Source organism: Lactuca sativa, chromosome 2, assembly GCF_002870075.4.
Source record: "Lactuca sativa cultivar Salinas chromosome 2, Lsat_Salinas_v11, whole genome shotgun sequence".
Taxonomy (NCBI): domain Eukaryota; kingdom Viridiplantae; phylum Streptophyta; class Magnoliopsida; order Asterales; family Asteraceae; genus Lactuca; species Lactuca sativa.
Window position 1 is genome coordinate 92,049,993 of NC_056624.2, and position 18,140 is coordinate 92,068,132.

The 18,140-nt window shown below is 39.7% G+C and overlaps 1 pseudogene; it reads right to left on the minus strand.

The window, feature by feature from the left end:
• The window catches only part of LOC122196595 (photosystem II CP43 reaction center protein-like), a 5,257-nt pseudogene extending 3,198 nt beyond the window's left edge, over positions 1 to 2,059 (minus strand).
• Positions 2,060 to 18,140: the final 16,081 nt, after the last annotated feature.

Genomic DNA, 18,140 nt, shown 5'->3' on the forward strand with positions numbered 1-18,140 from the left:
AAATATCTTATTGAGTGTTTTAGGGTTTTGTTTTAGTACGTGCTTGAATTTATGACTCACGAAACTCCTCTCCGCACCACAATCAAAGAGTATGCATGCATAAACGTTATTGAGGAGAAACGTACCCGTAACCACCGTGGGATCAACTATCGCTTCGTTCTGCCCTATTGCCAGCACTCGTTCCATGCCGCCAGCATTCCTTGCCTTAGGGCAGTCTCTTTTGTAGTGTCTTGCCTCACCACAAACATAACACGTCTGTCCTACACCGACCCCAGGGACTTGGGTGATTGGTCATGCCGGTGCCTTACAGAAACAGGCAGTGTGCCCCTTCTTGTAGCAGTTGTTGCAGTGCATCTCCCGACAATTTCCGTTGTGATGGAAATTGCATTTTCTGCACTTTGATAGGTTCCCAGCATATGGCTTTGCTGGTGTAGTGGTAATTTGAGCAGCAGTGGGGGCAGTAGCGGGATGGACTGCCACAATCTGTTGTTTCTTGGAAGGTTCCTGTGAAGGTTGACTCTTCCTTTTGTTCCAGAACCTCTTCTTGTTGTTGTTGTTGGTATTTTCGTTGTTGTTGTTGCTTCCTATGGGTTGCTCTAGTGCGGTAGTTGCGAAGTCTTGGCATACCCCATGGTCTACGAGAGCTTGTGCCAACTGTTTGGCACTATCGGAAATGATTGGTTTAGAAGCTAGAACACTTCCTCGAATCTGGGGTGACAGTCCCCAGAAGTATCTTTCGATCTTCTTGCTTTCTAGAGCAACTATCCCTGGGCAAAGGATTGCCAAATACTGAACCTGTTGGTATAGGTCGTGATGTCTGAGCCTACCATGGTAAGGCCCCAAAGTTCCTGTTCGAGCTTTTGTAATTCACCCCGTGGACAGTACTCTTGCAGTAATATTTGTTTTAGATTCTCCCAGCCCATAGAGTTAGCCACTACTAGCGTTAGTGACTTGACATGGCCATTCCACCATGTCAGAGCTCTCTCAGAGAAAGTACAGGCAGCGAACTTCACTTTGTTCAGAACAAATCTCGAAAACTGCTTCAGTTTTCTCTATCCACTGTGATAGAGCCATTATTCCTCCGGCCCCATTAAAAGTAATGGGTTTGCTATTCATGAAATCCTTGTATGTACAATCCCCTAAACGACCTACATGTTGGCCATTTGTAGAACTATTCACCCCCTACCAGAACCATTGTGACTCATTTAAGCCATTGCCGCTGGTACTGCAGCTGTTACAGCAGCTATCAATGCGACATTTTCCATCGATGGAGGCGGTGGTGGTGGAGGTATCGTGCCCGACCTGGGTCTTAGGTTTGGACGAGGAGGCATCGCGCTGCCAAGAAATAAAAATAAAGGATTATAAGTTTTGGTGGTTGATAGTTGAATGATAATGAGTTAACTATCTTTAATAGTTCGAGAATTTGGTTTTGACCAACACAGGGTTTTGAGTTTGATTCACTAATGGAGTTTGAATAACAATAAACAAACTCATGAACTCGGATGAAATGCATAGAATTAACACACAAAAGAGATATGTCCTATATATATATATATATATATATATATATATATATATATATATATTAAACATATGGTGGTGTTACATTCGAAGTTAGAAAATTTTTGACCTTTCTAAAGGTCTCCGATTACAGGAAGTTAAAGAAGGTAAAACTTTTAGCCGATGGTCCTATTCTATATCAAAATTTGGGATTCGGCAAGCACTACTTGCGACGTAGGTTGCGCTTGGAGCTTGACTCCGCATCCGATTGCTTTGCTTCCATAAGACGCCTATCGAAGGCGGCTTGTTGTTCCCTCATCTCAGAGAGGGCTGCAATAATTTGTGCTTGGAACGTGTCACTTTGGAGTTGGGCATTATCCTGTGCTCTGTCCAGTCGACGGATGTCGAAAGTGTGAACCTGAACTTCCATGTTGACTTCACGAATCTGGCTAGCTTGAACCCCGGATAGATAGGACTGGTTGGCTAGCTTTCCCACCATGAATGGGAGTGCTCGATCGGCTGAACCTCCACCGCGGACATCGTAGAAGTCTCGACACATGTCGTAGGGAGGACGCACTCCTTGCTGTTGACTCCAATGATGGAGGTGACTTTCCCAAACGGGAGTTGGTCCCTGAAAGTTTCTCCTAATAGCAGGAGGTTGAGCGACTGGTGGGTTGATTACCTCTTGTTCAAAGTCTGTCCCAGATTCATCCCCTTCATCCAACTCGATAGGTTCTTCATCCTCTTCGGGATCTTCTTCAACCCATCCCCCGTTACCTTGGTTGAGATAGTAGGGGTCACATTTGGAATGAATCTAGCCATTTGACTATACGAGAATAGGGTTATAGGAATTAAACAAAACTTGAAACATGTAAAACTAATCATGTTAATTAAACTATTGCATGTACCAAATACTCCTATAGTATTTAAATTTATATGTTTGATACTAGTGTTTATTTTTGGTAAGTTTTGACTTGTTGCTCACTACGACCATTCCTCGACATACGTTAGTCCAATCTCGGATAAATATAGTTGATCAGGCTATATTCGTCCCAAATCCAATTACATATTTCGAGGTCTAATCGTAGTGTCCAACTTGTCTTAATACTTCTTGTATAGTTCAAACCATGAAAATATATTGTTGTATGCCTGTATTTGAACTTTTACGACCCAAAATAATCTAGATTAAATGAAACAAGGCTTTTGGTGTAAAAACGTTTTTCCAGAGAGTTTTAGTCCCTTTTGCATTTATAGTTTGTATATCATATGTGGTTCGATATACTTAGTTCACTATAAACAATGCTCTGATACCAATCTGTCACACCCCAAACCAGAACGGCGGAATCGTTCGAGGGCGGATGACTTCTTGTAGTATCGCAACAATTGAAAGTAATACAACCATCATATATATAATTTAAAAGTTTACACTGTTGAAAGGTACTTGTTTCAAAAACAAATTACAATATGATGTCAAAATGAAATTAAACTAACACCGCAGCGTCCTTTCTTCAAAAGCAGTAGTTTACTTGTATTACTGAATCCCTGAGAAATACAAGTAGTTTTGAAAGAGTAGGTCATCATTTAAGCTGGTGAGTTCATAAGTATTTAGTGACAATGTTTATATGAAATAGAATGAAAATGGTTTGTACATGTTTAAAAGTTCCTAGAAAATCCCATATTTTCTACTATAGTAAATGGTAGTTTGATTGTTCCAAAACTGTAATGCAATAGTGCTTTTCATGCCTAATATAGTAAGTTTATGTATAAATCGCTAAAGCATTTGAAGAAAAACAACCACGTAAATCAATGTGTTTTTAATACTCCATGTGAGTCTTATAACCATACTATTTGACCAGGATGCCTATAACAACGTTCTTTAGGCGTTGGAAAGTTATGACATTTGTCACCCCAGGCCTGCCGGCCTAACTGTAGCTAACAGCTTAGGTACGGGATTGTCAATCCCGTATAGATCTATACACAAGTATCACGCTACCCCCTACAAGGGATTATGGTATATAATACAGGACTTAAAATGCATACTCGAAAGTACGTGAAATGTCTCACAAAACTTAGTATAAAATAGATTTATGTATGAAAATGTCCATTTGTTCTTGTATATGAAAGTATCTCTTTGATATAGTATTTCTAGTATGTAAATGTTCATGATTTTCTCGTAAACTATACCTATTATAGTTTTTCAAAATGTGTGCTTCGTTTGTATAGTAAACCCTAGTGTAATGCTCACTTGTTATGAAAAGTATAACATCTAAAGTGACATAAATGATCACAGATACTTAAAGTATAATTAAAGTGTTTGATTCGTATATTCATATATAAACATGTTTTATTTCCAAAAGACAAGATGTTATCGAGAATATATATTGCATACGAAAGTTCCTATGTAGTAGTTATGAATCACATATGATTCACTTGATAAAAAGAGTATATAGTGAAACTTTATGTTACACATGATAATAACCATATGTTTACATATATTTCCCCCCTTAAAAGCCTATAAAAGCATTTATAAAACATTTAAAAGTATAGATTATAGGGGTATGAACTCACATGGTAGATCGAAGATAGTGAGATGAAAATTGAGCAGAACTTCGGCTTGTGAAAGCGGATTTTCTTGGGATTCTCGGGAATCTTGGGTGCGTAAACTGCCTTCGGGGCTTGGGTTTGGAAACCGGGGCTTCGGGATATTACTTGCACGCGAAATGAGGTAAAACGCAAGAAAGATGAGAGAAAATGAGCAATTTACCCGGAACCCTCGCATTCCTTTTATAGGGGCTGGGAACCGCCTCGGTACGCTGGGCGTACGCGGTTACACTGGGCGTACACATGCGTCATGCGTGACCGCATCCTCGACTTCCTCGGAGCTCGGATGGGACGGGGCATAGCCTCGCATAGGGGGCGCCATGGACGATCTGAGGCCTAGTCCTCGATTACGCTGGGCGTAACTCTTATTGGCCCGGTGACTCCCCCTTCGGATAATACCGAAATTTGATTCAAATTTATATTTTTATTATTTAGTAAACTTCAAAATTTCATATCTTCTTCATACGAACTCCGTTTTCGACATTCTTTATTTCCACGTGTAGGTGAGACTACGCTCTACAACTTTCGCTAGACTCCATCGGCAAATTTTGAAATTATTTTTATTATTTATTTTTAAAAGGTCGGGGTAGGAAAAGTTTGTTAGAAATTCATAACTTCTTTATTCAATGTCTATTTTTGCCAGACTTTTTACCGCTGAAATACCATTGTCGAGACCTTCGATTCTCATTTACGTCATTCCGGCCAAAAGTCGCTCGCTCTCTGATTTGAGTTTTTAGCTGGCTATTGTCATACCGAACTTGAAAAAAATCATAACTCCCTCATACGAAGTCAGATTTGGACGTTCTTCTTATGTACGCTCACTGTTTAATGAGATCTAACATAGTAGGTAACCAAATAGAGACTTTTGTACATTTTATTTTCCAAGTTAATTTCATTATTTTCAAAAGCGGTTACAATACTTGGCTTTTTAAGTCATTACATAGAATCGAAATATTGGGTTGTCACATCATCCCCCCGTTAGAGGGAATTTCGTCCCGAAATTTAATGTAAGACAAACACTTGTGGATTAGGGAAAAAGATGTGGGTACTTGTGTTTCATCTGATCTTCGCGTTCCCAGGTGTATTCAGGTCCTCGCTTTGCATTCTAGCGGACCTTCACGATGGGTATGCGACTTTGTTTTGTTCTTTTAATTTCCCTATCCATGATTTCAATTGGTTCTAGAGCTCGGAAACTTGTGGATGAGATATCCCCGATGGATGCTGAGGAATACAACGATGAAGAAGCAACAGAGGAGGAAACGGAAGACGATTTGGAATCCGTATCAGCTTGGGAGGCAGATTCGAATATCTCATTGATTGGAAATGATAGTTCTATGAAGGAATTGAAGGATGGGGGTACTGGTGAGATGAAGACAATTGGATCTCATGTGGTCAATATTCCTTCAGGTAACACGGCTAATTTGATGAAAAATTGGGATGGTTCTAAAGTGAATGATGATTTATTGAACTCTAATTTGGAATTGAAGAATGTCACTAGTGAAATGTTGAGGATGAATTCTAACATTGTTGTGAGTGAAGAAACTATTCCTATTAGCTATGAATTGATTGATAATAAAGTTGGGAAGTCTAGATCTGATGTTGATAAGAAGGTTATCAATAATGAAGAGTTTATTCCAGGAGTTGGCTTTCAATTTCTTAGTAAATTGAAGGAGGAAGTGTATGTGGGGAAGGAAGTTGATAATGGGTTGAATCAGAATATGGAAATGGATATCTCAAAATTGGATAAGCAAGATGATAAGGAGGAAGGTGATACTGAAGAAGATAGTTCTGCTGAAGAGGAAGAAGAAGTTGATTCAAGTGAGGAGGAGTCCAGTGAAGATGAGGAAATAATGATGGAAGAAGAGGCTAATTCTAAGAGTAGTAAAGAGACGAGTGGGAAGTTGATGTCTGGTACTGTTATTAATAGTATTAATACTCTTCTTTCTATTTTGGGAGCTGCTAATAATGGCAAAAAGGTGAAAAGTGATATGCAGGGGAAATTAGAGAACTCTTATGTTGGTGTGTTAAAAGGTAATAGGCATAAGGGTAAAATTGATGTCAGATATATACTTGGGGAAATAGATAATGAAGATGGGCCTGTTATTATTCCGATTGAGAATTTAAAGAATGCTAGTATTCCTTATACTAATACTTTATATGGGTATATGATAGACAAGAAATTGGCGTTTCCAGTGATTCAGAAAGAGGTTAGAAGGCTTTGGAAGAATATGGGTCTAGAAGAGGTGTTCATGAACAGTAAAGGGTTCTTCTTTTTTAAATTCAGTGATGAGCAGGGGATGTTATCTATTTTGGAAGGAAGCCCATGGCTAATGTTCAATAACATGCCTTTATTCCTTCAAAGGTGGAGACTAGGTCTGACTTTAACTAAGAATAGTCATGATAAAATTCCGGTATGGATCAAATTTTTTGACTTACCTTTAGAAGTATGGAGTGGTGAAAATCTGTGTATAATTGCTAGTAAGATAGGGGTTCCGTTGGCATTTGATTCTTTTACTGAGGAAATGTGTTTGGAACACAAAGATAGAAATGCTTATGCTCGAATTCTTGTTGAAATGGTAGCTAATAAGGAATGGAAAAGGAAAATTGAGGTCTCTACTTGGGATTTTGTCTCTGATTCTGCTGTTGTTCAGAGTTTTGAAGTGGAATATGCTTGGATTCCATCGAGATGTAATCATTGTAAGTTATTTGGGATTTGGATAAAGCTTGTCTTGCGGTATTAAATGAAGGAAAAGTGGTAAAGAAAGGGGATGATGAGAAAGTTAAGAATAATAAAGGGAAGGAAGTTGTTAATTATCACACCCCAAAACCGGAACGGCGGAAACGTTCTGGGGTGGATGGCGTCATGTCAAGTATCACAATACATGCATTATAGTAATCAAAGTACAACAAAACATTGCATTAATAGTAATAGTTTTACATGGTTTACATTACAATATATCAAACTAATACAAGTAAATAATATAGGTGCAGCTTGGTACTAAACTGTCTTCGCCAGAAGCTCCGGGGATGTACCTGTCTAATGCTGACCTGAGAATACAAGTTATTTGAAAAGCGAGTATCAGCATTTTTACAAATGCTGGTGAGTTCATAAGCATTTAGTGTCATTTTATCCAAATAACTTTAAATAAAGTGGTAGTTTTAGAGTGTCCATTTCATTAGTGTCTTCTCTAGAAAATCCTATATTTTCTTTAATAAAAGCAGTCTTCTACCAAGACTGGACGGAGTTATGTGGTAAAAAGTAGTTTTCCCTTAATCGCTATCATTATCAAAATACAGAATTTGATTATTAAAGAAAGCAAGAGAAATCAGGGAAATAACATATGCCTCAGTAGTGAAGACTGCTGACTAAGGCAAAGGAATCATAGACTCCAGGAGAGTATCGAACAAACGACACGCCTGGCTCAGTCTAAGAAAGAGAGACACAGATCCCAGACGGTACCAAATGAAAGGTACAGCTAGCAAGGTCTAAAAACAGAGGATACCGACCCCAGACAGTATCAAATGAAAGATACAGCAAGCAAGGTATAAAAACAGTGTGACTCTGAGAGTGGGTTTCCAGCATATAGTGTAAATTGCTGGTGAAATACCGTTACCTTAAGGCCATGAATTATAAGGTAACCTGGGATACTCGCAACCATACTAACCGACACTAGAGTACCTGACGCCCTGCAAGCGTCTATAAAATGTGACATTTGTCACCCCTTGGCTTGGTAGGCCATGGACTGTAGCTAGCAGTCAGGGTGCGGGGGTGTCAATCCCGTATAGATCTATACACACAATGTCCGTTCTCCCTACAGAAGACTCTGGTTACCAACTAGACGACGGAGAAGGCCGTGTCCCGAAGATGCATCCCAAATAGTGGGTAGTGGGTTTCCAATATAAGTGTTGAACTAGAGGTAGAGACTCATAACTGAACTGACCGGTGCAAACCTATATGTCTATGCTTGTATACAAAATATATAACTAATGAATCAAACGACCTTCGGACGGACATCCAATCCCACCAGACCACATCGCGACGAAGAAAAGGAAATAGGGCGAACAAGCCTTCCTAAGTCCTTCAACCATTATTTATATGCATCTATACAAGCATAGGCATACATCCAACTACGTTTGAGTGTGTAACAAGTGGAAAACATATCGTGAAGTATAATCTAATTGTGATGTATAACCGAGTCGTGTGGAATAATCAAATCGTGGGGTGTAAACAATCTGTGTGGAATAACCGAATCGTGAAGTATAAGCGTACAGTGTGGATTATCCGAGTCGTGAAGTATAAGCGTACAGTGTGGAATAATCGAATCGTGAAGTATAAGCGTACAGTGTGGAATATCCGAGTCGTGAAGTATAAGCATACAGTGTGGAATAATCGAATCGTGAAGTATAAGCGAACCGTGTGGAATAACTGAGTCGTGAAGTATAAGCGTTACCAAATATAAGTGTATCACGAAGTGGAAGCGTTATCGAGTAGGAGTTTAAACTAAGTAAAAGCGAAGCAGCAGTAACTAACAAGTAAAAGTAAAAGTATACGACATGAAAGAGAACTTTGATCAAAACCTTGGAAAAACCTTTATACTTAGGAAAATCACAACTTGGTATTTGTTGGTAAAATAAGTTGTAAACCTTTAGAAACTCTTTGGAAACCTTTCATAAACCAGTTTAAAAATGAACTTTGGTAAAACAGTATAAGTAAAAGATTTGAATAAGTGAAAACATTTTAGAAAATCATTTATAGTATCATACTCGGTAAAAAAATTTACAGTGTGGTAAATCCTTGTGCATGCGGTTTATCAATCACATGTGATTGATATGATAACTGGCATGTTTAACTTGTATTCCCCCCTATAAAACATGTAAAAACATTTAAAAGGTTCATTTAGGGGTATGAACTCACCTGGTGTAAATGGATCCGACGAAGGTGCCGGTTGGGTGCTCGGTGTCAAGTAAAGACTTGGACACACTTAGTGATCTATTTAACACATGATAACATGTGTTTACATACAATTAGTACATTTAATACTAATTAAACAAGTATACACACTCTAAGGAGCGGAAAACACTTTGGTTAAGTGTTTAGGGTGTCCCGGGTAACATCTAAGGGTGTGAATGACTTAGGAATGGAGTTTACTCTTCAAGAGTAAACTCTATACACTTAGTTTACGGCCCTGGGACAACTCACCATGAGTTTACATCCGTAAACTCATGGTGAGGGTGTTCTAGGATGCTTAAAGGTCTCATATCAATTGTGGAATTTTCCTAGGTCCAAATCTAAAAGGTGTGAATGGATTTAAGGCATCATATGGACCATTTGAGGAGTTTACGGCCCTAAGCAAGCGAGCTTGTGGCCATAAGCTCCTATACACTCATTCTTTTGATGTTTTGAAGTCTTAAATGGTAGAGGATAAAATTCTAAGCATTTTTCCAAGTCAAATGGGGAGTTTGGGCACCTTTTAACCCCTTTATAGGAGTTTACGGCCCAGGTACCCTTTCATGAGGGGTTTACGGCCGTGAACTCCTTATGGAGTTGTTTTAATTGAGTTTAAGGTCCCTAGCTTGTTGGTGGTTGATTCTAGAATTTAATCCAAGGCCATTGGTGTGTTTAAGGACATTTTTAACACACAAATATGAGTTTACTCCCCATGAAGAGGAGTTTACGGCCCAAGCATGTTCTTGGGCACTAAACTCATGTTTACTCTTCAAAAACTCGTTTCAAGGTGTTCTAAGTCTGAATATGTAAGCGTAAAAGTCATATCCAAGCCTTAGGGGCAACTTGGGGGGTTTTTGGGGCTTAAAAAACCCGTTAAATGGTGTTCACGGCCCAAGAGTGTTATTGGGCCGTAAACACATGATTTTGTCCCTATTTTATGTTTTAAACTCGAATTTGCAGGCTAGATAAGTTATACAACGAGTTAGAATAGTTTACCTACTCGTTTGGGGCTCGAAACAGATGATTTTTGGCTCGAATTTAAGTTGTAGAGAGAGAGAGAGAGAGTGGGGAGAGTGTAAAAAGTCTCTAATGGACTCCACTCACCCTTATATAGGGGTTGGAGTTGGGGCTCAGTGGGATTCTACCCGATATTGCCGTTAGACGGGGCTTTTGGTCGCACCCGATTTAGTGGTCGTAATAATAAAAACTAACTTTTTCCAATTAAATGGAAATGTATATTACGTGTTTTTATTTATCTTATCACGACATTAACGACATAAAATATAAATTAATAAAACATTTATTTATTTTACGACCTCAAATTAACGAAATTTTTATACAGTGGAATATTCCGTCAACGGAAACGGGGTTATGTAACGGAATGAACTTTGGGTTGTCACATCATCCCCCCGTTAGAGGGAATTTCGTCCCGAAATTCAGGTCTAGGCAAGGTAGTAGGTATGAATGATAGAGGCAGTAGGTATGATTGATGTATCTACGAGGTTAGGGTTCTCAATGGTTTCTATCAAGATGAGGGGCATACGAAGAGTGACGTCGGGTAAACACATATCAAGTCTAAGAAGTGGATCGATCGGGTGTGAAACTTGTGGAATATCCGGAAGTAGTAGTGGTCTGACGAGGGTTGGACCAAATCTCGGTGAGGATTCTCAGATGGTCCTGAGCTCTCGGAAGGGTAGAGCTTTTCAGCACTTAGAACATAGTGTACTTCTATGGCAAGATCATAACTGGTGTGATCATCATTCCGAAGTTCCTAACGTTCTCTCTCATACTGGTAGTGTAGTCCTTCAGGTTGGTTCCTAGGATGCTCGGGTTGTCTTTGGTTTCGTGTTACTTGTCAATTGGCTATTAGAGACTTTCTAGATCATCGGATGGGTTGTGTGACTACGGTTATCTGTTTACTATAGAGTGTCTATCTCAAGCTCGTGCAGAATGAACCTGCACTTCTGATGCTTGAGGTACGCAAACCCTCAGGGTCAGGGAGATAGGGTTTCACCAGACGAGTGTTGGACTATCTCGGGAGGTGGTTCTACTATTTCTGTGTGAGATAGTATTCGTGGAACACCTAATAGTCCAATGAATCTCCAAGACTTTGGTTTATTCTAGTGCGGAAAGCACATGCTCCTGTATAACCCCTCGACTAACACCAAGGCTGGTGTCAAGTCTATAATCTCTTCGGGATCTGGGTCATGAGGCTTAACGCAACTACTTTCGCACTTTGATCAAGTATTCTTGGCTACGAAGGTTATCCTGTGGTTCTCGGTATTCTAGTGTTCACTTCGGAGAATGTAGTCTATCGTCTACAAGGCAACGGTGACTTCCTCCGTGCGAGAGGGCGGATGATCTTAGGCACTACTAGTCTGTAACAGGGTGGACGAAGTGCCTGAGTAGTGCGAGCATCTACTGCAACTACTCTTCCAAAGGTTTTGAGTTTTCCCGGTCTAGGTCAAATCTAGTGAGTATAGGTTCTCATCACTCAGAACTTTAATCTCTTTACTAACTGAGGGTGTTAGCTACTATGTGGGCTTAACCAGTATGACGACAAATTTCGGATCTGTGGTCATTATAGTAGCTCAACCCGCAGTGGTTCTCTTGACTCCAGCTCCTATTTTATGGAATAGGATGAAGGGCTTTACTATGAGGTTCATGGTAGAGCTCATACTCGGCATAACCACTAATACTTGGTGTATGCAAGCCGTATATAATTGAGGTCGGTAGGATGTTCAGTTGTGCAACTCCACCCCAGACCCACAACCCAGCGAGGAACAGGGAGTAGGGAGGAAGCACACATCTTAAATCTTTTTGATCTCAACTATATACCACCTTTATGCATGTACCTGGTTATAGTGGTCATTCCTATGAGTTCTATTCTCTGGGTTCACGAACCTAGTGTGCGAGGTGCGAAGGGTCTTTCTGGGGGATCTACGAAGTGTGCTTCGGGTGGTTATTGTCTTCTGGAGTATCTTGCAGTGTCTTTCGCTTCATCTTGACTAAGAGGGGTCGGTCAACAGCGCGCGGTACCCTTCTCTTGGGTACTTCGGAAGGTTTGAGATAAGAGGGACGACTGGCGGATCGCATTAGGTTCAATTATTTGTATTATGTTTAGGTTCGGGAAAACCTTTATTTGCCGACATGGCTACGGAGAAAGTTCTTTTTACACAACACTAAGGTTGTACACATGGTTGCACTACGTCAAACCATGATCGATAGAGTCGTCGAAATTGGCATACTTTGACATGACATAAAGTGAGGGTCGATAGAGTCATGCGCCGAACAGGCACACAAGTTCTAGGCGTCTCGGGTTTCATCCTGTGTATCACTGCCGCGGATACTAGGACCGATAGAGTCGACGCGGAACTGTAGAGAGTCCTAAGTGTTTCCGAGTAGAGTACCTTTTCATGAATGGATCCTCACGAGGCATTTCTAAAACCGCCTAACATATACTAGTCATGTATAATTAAGGTGGGGAGGATTGTTGACTGAGTGACTCCGCCTTAAATCCACAACCAAACGATGAACAGGAAATGAGGCGGCATTCACTCACTCTAGGTCTATCCATCTTAACTATACATGGCCGTAACGTATATGTTTAGCCATTATAGTTTTACCTGATGAATTTTAAATTTTATAATAGTGCTGTGACTTTCGCCTTATTGGGGAAGTATTTACATTTGAATTAGCCTTTTAATGTTTTTAGTTTAGTTATCCGAGATCGAGAGACGTACCAAAATCTTCCGGGTTCCTTGGTGCTTCTCCTTAAGCTGTAGAGTTAGGCTCCTCCTGTGTCCTTGTTGTTTCCTTCAGTCGGGCAATCTCTTTTGAAGTGTCCAATCTCACCACATAGTTGGCAAACTAGATTGGCCGTCACGTTGGTGATTGATGCAATACGCTCCACCGGAGTTCTGCATACACGAGCAGTAGCACATATGAGTTCCCGACAGACACCATGATGAAGGTAGCTGCACTTGCTGCAGTGGGGGAGGTTTCCTAGGTATTGTCTTTTTGAAGTCAGGAGGGAAGGATGGACAGGGGTATTGACTGCCTCAGCTCGTTGCCCTCCGAAAGGTCCTTGAGCCGAGGTACCTCCCTCCTCGATCTTGAGTTTTCTCTTTAGTGGAATCGGTTGAGGTTCTTGGGTGGCTGGGTATGCAGGGGTTGGTTGCTGTTGTCTATTGCTAGGATCGGAAATCCCGATAAGGCCCTTGCTGTGACAACCTGAAATTTTCATTTGTACGAACCTCATCTATTCAATAGAAACTAGTTCAGTTTCAGTGATTTTCAAGCTTTTCCGAACAAGTTTGTGTACATTAGGGTTTATGTTTTAGATGATATCAGGAGAGTGGATACTCCTGGTTTTGTGAAACTTGGGCATTTTAAGTTTCATACTGTTACAGTCCAACATCAGGAATAAAAATATTTTCTGCCAAAATATTCCAGGACTATAAATAGTTTTCTGAATTAAATTAATTCATTATTCACAATTCCAAATAGAGAAAAGCCATATTCTCTCTGACGGATCTTCGGGTTTTCATCCCAGATTGTGAGTCTAGTTTTCTATATGTGTTTCAATACTTGTTTAATGCTTGTTAACAACAATAACATGTTTAGATATCAAGATCCGGGAGTTTACCGCCCAAGATCGTTCTTGGGGAGTAAACTCCAAAATGGAACATTATGGCTTCCTAGTCCCGATACCTTGTTAGACAACTTGTTTAGGAGATAGGGTATGATCTTTATAGGCCAAAAAGCATCCAAGAAACACAAGTTCTAGGAGTTTACGGCCAAGGAACTCCCTTGGGCCGTAAACCCCTTTTCAAGGGCAATTAGTGCCCTAAACTCCCCCTTATGCTTAAAGACCTTTACCCTAAATTGCTTGTGCTTATTTTAGGCATCAAAAGACATCAAATACATAAGTTTCTAGGAGTTTACGGCCAAGGAACTCCCTTGGGCCGTAAACCCCTTTTTAAGGGCTTAAGTGCCCTAAAACTTTCCCCAAATGCTTAAGGACTTTAACTACTAGTACTTGTGCTTGTTTAGAACACCAAAAGCTCATCAAAATCACAAGTTAGTAGGAGTTTACGGCCAAGAACTCCTCTTGGGCCGTAAACCCCTTTTTGTGGGACAAAAAGCATTCCAAGCTACCCTTAAGCCTTTAGACAATTTACCTTGCACCTTTGGGACTAGAATGGAGAGTAGAACACATCTAAACCACTCCTTGAAAGGAGTTTACGGCCAAGGAACACGACTTGGGCCGTAAACTCCAAGTGAAGGCACCAAAGTGTGCCTCTTGTCCCCATTAGCCTTAGATAAATTCATGGATGCCATTCTTGATGTTTAAGTGCCTCAAATCAATTAAATTCCTAGAGTTTACGGCCGTAAACTCTAAGGTGAAGGACCTTAGGCCGTAAACTCCCATATGGAGTGTTCTAAAGCCTTAAAACTACTTCATGTGTTATTCCAATAAAGCTAGGAGTGTTCTAGGATCAAGATAGCACCACAAAACACCCAAAAACACCATTTGAGGAGTTCACGGCCATAAACCCATGAGTTTACGGCCGTAAACTCCAAGGTGTGGGGTTTGTTGGATGGTGAACTCCTATACAAGGCTATTTGATGTTTCAAACCCTTTTGCCTTGTCCCATAGCAACTTAGATGCAACCATTTGGACCATAAACACTCATAAAAGTGTTTAAATGTTTTCTAAGTGTCTTAACTTATTTATTTAAGTTATTATATGTCTAATTAGTTATATATATGTTTATTATATGATAACTAGGCTCGTGCGTGTAAACCAGTCTCCGTTTGTCACCTAGCACGGTAGCCGACCCTGCAAATCAAACGACTCACCACAAGTGAGTTCATACCCCTTGAATCAACCTTTGAAATGATTTTAAGTGTTGTAAATACTTTATGGGGGGGAATACAAGTCAAATACTTATAGTTATTGCTTCAATCACATGTGATTGCATTTAATCACATGTGATTAATAACTAGGAAAACAACGATTTTTACCACTGTTCAAACTGTTTTTCAAACTGCTTTATTATTGAAATGTTTTACAAACTGTTTTACTATCCAAACTTATTTATAGACTGTGATTCAACAAATGCTTCTTATACTTAAACTGTTTTATCAACTTATGCCTTCAAAATGTTTTATAGGTCGACATCAAGTCGATCTTCTCTTGAAATTATATTACTGCTTCAAATGTTTTATGAAAACTTATTTATGCCTTTATATATCCAATTGCATGCCCATATATGTATAGATGTATAAATAATGTTTAAAGGACTTAGGAAGGCCATCCGCCCTATTTCCTTTTCGCGCCTTGAGATGTGGTCTGGTGGGATTTCGGGTGACCATCCGAAGGTCGTTTCCATATTACTTATATATCATATATACATGTATAGACATAAAAGTACTTCTATATTCATACTCATCAGTACATCATTAGCTGGTTACCATCGGGGTAACGCAGGATCATACATATACAGATATACTAGAAACAATACATATACAGATATACTAGAAACAATACATATACAGATATACTAGAAACAATACATATACAGATATACTAGAAACAATACATATACAGATATACTAGAAACAATACATATACAGATATACTAGAAACAATACATATACAGATATACGAGAAACAATACATATACAGATATACGAGAAACAATACATATACAGATATACGAGAAACAATACATATACATAAATACGTAATAATTGTGATCCACTGTATCGGGCATGCCTTAAATGTCATGGCCCGAGTTGTAGCCAGAATTCTCTTGGAGGGAGAGCGTGAGTTTGCGTATAGATCTATACTGGATTGACTATCCTACACCTTGCTGCTAGCTACAGCCGGACCTGCAGGTCTGCGGGTGCCAAACGTCATTTCTTATTACGACCGTTCATTATGTCGTTGATTATCAGTCGATAGCATGGTGCAATTAATCACAATATACCTTAATATAAATCCGGTTTAAGGTAGTAGTATTTAGTACAGCAGTAGTCTTAATATACGAAGCTACAGTACTACAATGATTTACCCATTACATATTTTAGTGATAATCTCACTTAAGCATTAATGTACAAACTATATTTTAATAAATGATAGTTATATTTGGGTAATCACACACGTTACAACAGAAAAGTTTACAAAACAGCCTAGCCTTGGTAGAAGGTTACTTTTATAGAAAATATAGGATTTTCTGAGTGATTCAAACTTTTACAAACACTTTCAAACATTTACTTACATTTTTACAACTTATACATTGAGACAGGTTCAAACGTTTTTACAAGAAACATTGACACTAAAATACTTATGAACTTACCAGCTTAATGCTGATAAACTCTTTCAAAATAACTTGTATTCTCAGGTCATCAGTAGACAGGTACCGAGGCCAGCTTTTGAGAAGATGGTGTGCATTCAAGACTCATCTCATATTATTTTGTGTTTCATTATTTTTGGTGTCTATAACTGTACAGAACACACTTGTATTAAAATTATATATTTAATGCAATGGATGATGTTGTTTGCTTATTTACATTTACTGTGTTGTGATACTGTACATGACGTCCTCCGCCCCGGAACGTTTCCGCCGTTCTTGGTTTTGGGGTGTGACACTTGCTAACATTTTCGTTGTTAGCATTCAGGTGAGCCATGACGGCTGCTACGGCTGCCGAGACCGCAGCTTGGAACATAGCTTCATCGAATAAGAGAGTAGGTTTCTTGCTTGTGGACTGGTTACGCTTCTTCGGGGGCATGGTTTTTCCTACACGAAAAGGAATACAAGATAATAAGAGACGATGGATAACCCTGGACATAGCTGTCCTGACTGTATTAGGGATAAATTTTTCCCGTGCCTCGGGGACTGGTTGTTTGAGTGTCGACCTACATCCCTATGATGTAGTCCTGGTGTACAAGGTAAGAGTATGAGTAGCAGAAAAAGGCCATAAGGTGCGTGTCGTTCCTACTAAGTTACCTTTATACTAGGAAAGGTTTCACTCTCCGGCCTGGAGAGATTTGAGAACAGTTCGGAACGAAGATCGCGGGAAGAAAGGCTAATGAAGGCTTATGGCTAAATACTCTCAATAGAGGTGTGGGGATCCGCTCTAATCGTGTGACTGGCAATGGGAAACGACGATTTACCTAACACATAGCGTGAGTAGTGTAACCACTAACTCACTAAATTGTATTATTTTACGGGTGTATTAGCATGACGAACACGAGGAAAAGACACTTCTCGGGTTCCATGTACTGGCTCCCTCTGTCTGCCTCGTATCTTTAGCTGGTATCGGCGTTGGTTTCCTTCGAGTAGTTACCTAGGGTTCTTCTCTTGTGAAGACATATTGAATTTCTACTCCTCCTCACTTCCGAATCCGACTCCGGGTGTCATCACTTCATGATGGATGACTGGAAATTTCGGAAGTTTAGGCGAATTCTGATGTCCCTAAAAAGATATAAGCACTTGGTGAATTCAATAGTCTCAACCCAGTTCATTTATTTCCGAACAGGAAATCTTCTCAATGAACCTCTTCTGGGTCTGCATCAACTCTTCTGTCAAGCACTGAAGTGGATAGGGTTGTCTACAGGGTTCGTGCGAGAATGGAAATGTCTAAAGAATCCTAAGAGATTATTAACATTTCACTGGATGATCCATATCGAGTCCTGCTACGATTACACAAGGTATACAAATCATATATAGCTTAGATCCGATAGGCCTTCGAATATGTGATACTACTCTATATCCACATCCCAACGAGGAAAAGGAAGTAGGGAGAAACCACACATTCTTAGCCTATGGGATCCTTATTACATATAACCTCGGGAGTATACCCTCTATAGTTGTAGGTATATCAATGGATCCTATGGATCCTAAAATACCCTTATGGTATTTTAATTTCTTGTTTGTGTTCTTATCTTCTGAACGTGGTTCTGGGATTAGTGTGGGTCTTTTAGTGTTCTAAAATACTCCTATAGTATTTTAACTTTATGTTTGGCTCTAGCAATCCTAGTTGGTAAGTTTCAGACCTGTTGCAACACCACTATCACTCT